The 7,500-nt window shown below is 38.4% G+C and overlaps 1 protein-coding gene across 9 annotated transcripts in view; it reads right to left on the minus strand.

Moving 5' to 3' along the window:
- LOC137973057 (tetratricopeptide repeat protein 28-like) overlaps positions 1-7,500 on the minus strand; it is a 178,050-nt gene that overhangs the window by 15,124 nt on the left and 155,426 nt on the right. The window contains exons 3-4 of one of the 9 annotated variants that reach the window (XM_068819778.1): positions 6,894-6,960; positions 911-977 (exon numbers count right to left, since the gene is read on the minus strand). The exons of 7 other annotated variants lie outside the window; for them this stretch is intronic. The gene's annotated coding sequence lies outside the window, so the exon portion shown is untranslated. The remainder of the gene's footprint in view (positions 1-910; positions 978-6,893; positions 6,961-7,500) is intronic. One more of the 9 variants, XM_068819779.1, reaches the window with a different exon arrangement.

The raw sequence follows: 7,500 nt of genomic DNA on the forward strand, positions 1-7,500 counted from the left end.
CTTTAGGGAGCGAAGGTTTGGATTTGTCTTCTTCTATTCTCGGAAGCTATCCTTGCTTCTTTTCTCGCCTCAAGCACATGATGGTGATGATAATCGTGGAAACCACGCAATACCGCGCCATTTTGTCTCACACTGGGAGGTTACCCTGCCTATTGTATTTGAATTTTCACAGATGTAAACAGAGCCATAATTGAATGAAATTGAATGGAGTATAATGGCCTGAATTATACCTCAGTTGATCATAATCAACGTTGAGTATGACTGAACACGGCTTTAAAAAAAGGCAAAAGTCATGATTCGTTAGTTTTGTGTTCGTAACCAGCCGAAGCTTCTTGACCAATAGAGTAGCAGCATAGAAATCACAAAGCTTCACATTATTTCTCCTACAATCCCTCAAATTAAACAGTTGAAGGCACCCATTTATGGGATGAAATGCAGTCATGTTATCTCAAATCCAAAATGCCAGGAGATACCATTCCGAGTTTGAAAGCTTTAGACTCAAATCAATTAAAAAGCAATGCTGCTATACATGCACTATTGTATTTTTGTACCTGCATGCTTCCTTTGAAGAATGAGGAATGCAAGAATACATGGTATTCATATGCCAATAAGAGGATGCGTAATAATTTCTAGAATCTACACTTGCAGATTTGCCTCAATTTTAATAAGCTTCAAACCCTAACCACTTATTACTTTCAATTCTTCGTTCATCCAACAGGGAAAATTGAATCATATATAGATCACAAGTGTATGAGAAAAGGGTGTCTTTTGCATGAATTTTTCACTGTAACCCACAAACAACATAACATATAGCACAAGTTACACGTAATCACAGCTGCTTGCATCGCGTGGATCATATATGTACATTGTATACCACATTAAAAGCTTTCAGTAATGATGAGTAACTTACCACTCTTGGTCCAAATGGACGCTCTTCTGTGTGAGCTCAAGCAGTGGCTTCGTCAAGGGAAAGAACTCTGCAATGGTGATTTGATGAAGTTAATACACTTGTCTATCAAAATTAGTCTCTGAATAGAATACTTTTATAAGGTTTGACTCTCCTAACAAAAATCATTTAAGCCCACACACATAACAATGCAAACAGAGCATCGTAACTGACAGAGGAATACAGCTGCACCTCTTAAGAGAAACATGTACAGTAACTGTACACGTGGTGTAAAATTATTACCACCCACGGTAGTGTTCTAAGTATCTTATTCTGAAGTGGATAGACGTAGTGGAAAATACCACTCATTCTCTTGAAATGTTGTTAAGTATAATTATTCTGAAGTGAATATGCTGAAACGCAGTACAATAGTTTAAGGTAATTCCCTTTAAATTGTTCTACTATCAAACGTTTTTGGAAACTTGGCCTAATTAACATTCATGATATGAACATTAAAAAATTGCAATAAAAAAATGGGGTCACCGTGCTTGTTTACGCGTCAGCAGGGTCTTAAAATGGGGTATTTTTTACTGTTTTTGCGTTAAAAATTCGAATCACCTTCATACAAAATTAAGTCTTGGAGGCAGTGTGGCCGAGTGGTTACGGCCCGTGCATTGAAATCCAGAGATCCCGGGTTCAAGACCGCGTTCTGACTACTCACTGAATTTGTTTCAGGTAGTCCCTGGTTCAATTTCCTGGCGCACTTGTAAAATAGCCAACTGGTTTGCCTCCCGCCAGTTGGAATTCTTAACAATTGAATGTGTTCAATGCTCAGAGATATTAGCTAGTAGCTACCGAGGGTAAAAAAAAGTGATTATTGATTAAAGATTATTACTTCAAAGACACAAAATTTTATTTTGAAAATAAAGCTTTATTTGCATAAGCAGTATTGCCTCATTTACGCCGTCTTTGATTCCCTGGTTGTTCGAATAGTGCACTTTTTGGGACAGTTCCGTGGTTAGCTTGAAGTCCTCGCCTTGGGTAAAATACACCCAGTACGGAACTGTTTTCCAAAAAAATTTCATGTTTTACTATCAAACTTTTTTTCTTCTTCAAATATGTTCTTTATTAGACTGTTCTTAGCAAATACCTTCACGAAAAAAAAATCGGGGGTCACCGTGCAGTAGGGATGCGCAATGCAATACTAAGGAATTAGCTTAAATATTTAAGTATAGAAATGGCCAAGCAAGTGGATACACAGACACGCAATGAAACTGCGTTTTTACACACCTCAAAGAGTATTTGCACCGAACTCAAAAGATATACCGAGTCATATTTGCTCAGCAGTTTTGTCAAGCATTACAAGAGGATCGGAAGGGATACTCTAAGTAGTTGGGTTAAGAATTCACTGGATGCTGCTGGAACAGACACAATGCAGTTCAATCCACATAGCACCAGAGCAGCCTCCTCTACTGCAGCCAGAGGAAATTCAGTCAGCTTGCAAGAGATTCTTGATATAGCTGCTCTTCTATGACCACATATTTTCTCGTTTTTATTATACATGTAAGCCTATCGTTCAAGTAACAGTTTGACACAGGTGCTCTTAATGTTGCTGTTATGAAATAACTAATTGTTGTATGTAAGGGATGACATGGTAATACACCTGTTTACAGTATGTTGTGGAGTTTGACTTGTCTGTTGCTTTGAAATCTTATGTAAGCCACACGCCACTGGTAACGCCGTAGGATTTAAAAAGAGACTTAACTGTAAGGTGAAGTTTGATTGGAATTCTGCTGAGTTACACCAGTGCCTCGAGGGATTACATGCAGGGTCCGAAATCAACTTTTTGGAGCAGGTGCCAGCTGGCAACTACAAAAAATTTTCAGTCGTCAGATGCAAAAGTTTTGTCGCAAAAAGTGTCCATAATTTTCTGATCCTGATCATAGACAGAAAACATGAATTTCTAAAATACATTAATTTTTATGCAGAGCTTCAAGTATTTGTATTTGCTAGTTTGCGAATGATCGAAAAAGGATCAAAGACTACACTTCGACCTTTCAATGAGTTTCCATTGAAACAAAATCGAAAGGTGTCAAATTAGTTTAAAGATTGGACATAACACCTGTTTCATTAAGCATGTACTTACCCAGTACAAAGGCGGGCTAGCATGAATAGCTAACATCGCTCACAACTGATTGACTGAGGCATACCCGGTGAAAGAAATACCGACATAAGTTATGTAGTGGCTACAACAACTTGCAAAAATAATAATGTTGAGACACTTTCATTTAAAAACACCTTTTCTAGCTTCCAATACCCGCCGTATCTAGAATTTAAACCTTTCCCACTTCCCCTCCCCTCTCCCCCTTTCAATGTTCACTACTTGGGGAGGGGGGGGGGGGGGAACTGCAGTGCGAGAGATAATATTAGGTAAATTAATAACGCCCCAAGAGGGTGAAGTGTCTCCACTATTTTTGCAACTTGTTGTCTGATTGATTCCAATAATTTTGCAAGTGCGGATTTGAATCCTGTAGGGAAAATTTTCAACTTAGAAAAGCAGGAACTAAAGAAACAATAATTGTTAGATATCGTGTACTGTAAGCTCTGAAACATTTTAGAAGTTTGCCCGCGAATTGCAAAGCACATTGTACCAAACACGAAAGGATATTAATTACTAACATATGTTGGCATCGATTTTCAAGTGTTTGGACTTATCATCGCTAACAGAAGACTCCGTACTAAGTACTAAAGCGAGCAAAGTATTTTGCACTGCAGATCTGATGCTCCGAATGTTACACATGGCTTGTATTACATGTATGCAACACAATAACATTTATTGTCTTCGTTGCTGACGTTCAATGGGGATGGTGACATTACAGTTGAAAATCGTATCTTCCAGGAAACAGGACAATTCAACTAGTACTTTCTTTTCTACTCAATCCAACACATTACCAGATGATTCATAATAAAGTTCACACAGTTAAAAACCCTGTACATATCGTCTATTCCATTTACCAACGGTCTACCTTCCAAACAGAGTCTACCATCGCCACAGCAAGAAATGGCATCATATTATTTTCTCAGTGAAAAGCTGTGGCAGACCGTTTCACATAAATGTCATAATGCGTAGCTGGTACAAATTTGGTCACTTCTGTACCTCATTGTAAAACAAATCTCGCAAAGGATTTAGCACAATCAGGTAGTTCCTTTTGCTCAGTCGGTCATTCCAAAGAACATGGAACCTGACACGTCAATTAGAAGACTTGCTACTAAGCGTTAGCAATCCCTTCTCTGAAAGGAGACTAACGCGAAAGCAATTAAGTAATGTTAAAAATGGACCTGTATGAAAATGTATCTTTGTACAACAATGTTTGCTAAGGATTTGTTTTTCCCAAAGTGGATGTTCCATTTTCATGGCATGTGATTGCAGTTAAAGGAGAGGTAATGTCTGTTTCTCATACGCAAACAACAGCTAATTTTGTACATGTTGAGCGTGTTTTAGATGTCAAGTGTTGACCGAAATATACTTGTTTAAGGCAAATTATTCCGAAATTGGTTCCAGGATGTTTCTACATTGTACCGTACTGTAAAAAGCGAAAGGATGGAAATCACACCTTTTGATGTACATGTAGCAAATTATGTGTACATGTATTTTCAACTTGACTCACAGAAAGCACTGAAATGGCTTCAATTTACGTCATACTGAAACCCCGTCAAAATCCAGGCCATTTTCCATTTACAGTAGATCAGAGAATTACACCTTTTTTTCTTTTTGGAGCACCATATTAAATGCAAAGGATATATGCCTTCCCACTCCAATAAACAAAGTGACCGTATGGCAATACAGTGACAACCAACTCAGACAATCAGCGTCAAAATTGTGGCCACATTGACCATTACTACCCCCTATGCCGCATTTCTTCTGTCTTTTAGCCTTCTTAGGTAGTCCAGTCCACCCCCTTGCCACCCGAACAATGTTTTAGGGTGATTCCTGGGATATTTGGGTACAAATAAGCGACATTGAAAGGGGGTGGGGGAGGGTGGGTCTCATCAATAATTTAGAGCACGATTCAAATTATATAGTGTTATTTTACACGTAAAAAGAACTGTTTAAACATAACATTGTGTCAACTAATTTTGTCGCTGATTGTAGTTCACAGGTACTCCACTTTAAATTATAATTTAATGAGGAGTACCTGTGAACTACAATCAGCAACAAAATTAGTTGACACATTGTGTTGAAACAGTTCTTTTTACGTGTAAAGTAACACTATAATTTGAATCTGAAAGAAACAATTCAAACTTAACAGAAACATTAAGAACCCCAACTAGCCACAACACCAAGGGAAGCTACATGTATACGTGAACCAACCCCAGCAATACCCGAGACACCATTAAGTGAACCTCTGACCAGGAGTGCACCAATTTAGCACGTCAAGCAAATGTGTAGACTAGTAGAATAGGAATTCATATGCAGTTACTATCCGTAGGAGTATTGTACAATGTAGCAAGCTGAACAACAGTGGATAGCTTGCCAGCCAAAGCGGTCATGCCAGCTCCACCAAGGTGTGAAACAGTCTACCAAACAGATACAAGCACTTTGGGTTGGAATAACAACCTAGTCATTGAGGACTTCAGCTCAAACTTTGTGATCGAACATTCCATTACCTCTCTTGTTTAAGGCACTTATTCTAACCAAGCAATTCAGTTTGATTATATAAAAGACAAGCAAGGATCACTTCTATCTTTCATCTATAACCCCCACTTGAACTACATGTATACACTTCTCTCACATGGCTGTTTGGTAAGAATTCAAAGCTCGTCAAGTATGGATAATGACAATGACTATTGTTCGAGTCACTTCTAGACTGCCAGACACTGGTGTCAATACCTTCGTACAAAGTGAAATTCACTTTTGCCTTAAATTAAAACAGAAACAAACTGTTTTGTTCATCAGAAGATTATAACTTGCAACCTTTTGTCATTAAAAAATTGACAGGTATTAATTTCTTGATGCACTGTATGCCTATTTTCTTCCTTTAATAACTTACATGCCATGCAAGAGTACCGCTGACTTCAATTTTGTCACTTTTGAGAACACTGTTTTTAACTTTTCTGTTACATTTATGACATACTACTGTAGATAGGAAAAGGTGAGGCAATATTACATTCTCAAATTCCATTACACTTGAAGGTCTACAAACTGGCTGAATATCTACAATCATTGCAATGTGACTACTGATTGTGCATGTTTCCTTAATGAGCATAAAATTAACTGTCCAAGCACACATTAAGAAATAAATTTAATTCAATAATGAGACTATCCTGTTCTTTTAACTTCTGGACCACAACTTAAAAAGAAGGCCAACAATGTAGCCCTCCCCTCCCCCACCCAGGACAATGTTGTTCAGGAAGATGAGCAAAGAAACAAAGAACCCATCTATACATTTATCTTGACATGGTGTTGTGGTGAAGGGGGATGGAAGGGGGGGCAGGGGAGGAGGGAGGGGGAGGATCCATTTCCGATAAAAGCCCTCAAAATCAAACAGCGGAAGGCACGCATTTACAGGATAAAATGCAGTCGAATTATCTCAAATCAAAACCACAAGTCTGAGGTTGGAAACTACAATTGCTTATTACTGTAATACAATACCAGGACACTATTGTATTCTTGCAGCAGTAACCTTTGAAGAACGAGAAATATATAGTAACTACACATACTATTCATAAGCCAATCTCGATTTGCCTCAGTCAATTAGCTTAACGCTGAGCACCTCAGAGTGAAGTGAACTTTGAATTCTTCATTCATCTAACGTGGAAATTTGAATCATATACGGATCACAATTGTATGGAAACACAGCGTCTTTTACATGAATAATGGCAGTGATCTCTTTCACTGTAACTTATAGACAACATAACACAGCACAAGTTATACATAATCAGAGTTTATATTCATTGTATGGGTCATCTACAAACACAAAAATTTAGGTAATGATGAGCGCCTTACCACTGTTTGTCCAAACAGATGCTTTATCGTGTGAGGTCAAGCGACAGCTTCGTCAATGGCAAGAACTCTGCAATGGCAACTTCATGCAGTTAAATAAATTACTTGCACAGAACTCAGAAGATACAGAATTACTTATCAGTTTTGTCAAGCCTCAAAAAAGGATAAGAAGGGACACTCTAAGTACATGTAGATGGGTTAAAATTTCACTGGATGCTGCTGGCACAGACACAATGCAGTTTAATCCACACAGGACCAGAGCAGCATCCACTACTGCAGCTAGAAGGAATTCAATCAGCTTGCAAGGAAAGGAAAAAGGAAAGGAACTTTATTTAAGAGTCTAATCTTCTAGCGCCATAGAGCACTGCTCCCGTTCTGGCCTTGTAGCTCAGTCGGTAGAGCGGCGGTGATCTAATCCGAAGGTCGTGGGTTCAAATCCCACCCTGGTCAGAGTTTTTCTCTGTCCTTGTGTGGGCCCAATTCTGATGGAATAATTGGGTATAATTTGCTTAACAGTAGTGTTAGGCCTCACTAGAACTTGGAACCATATATTCTCAAATGCTACTGAAGGACAACAACTAACGATTACCCATATATGATCCTTTCACCG

This window comes from Montipora foliosa, chromosome 10 (assembly GCF_036669935.1).
Source record: "Montipora foliosa isolate CH-2021 chromosome 10, ASM3666993v2, whole genome shotgun sequence".
Classification (NCBI taxonomy): domain Eukaryota; kingdom Metazoa; phylum Cnidaria; class Anthozoa; order Scleractinia; family Acroporidae; genus Montipora; species Montipora foliosa.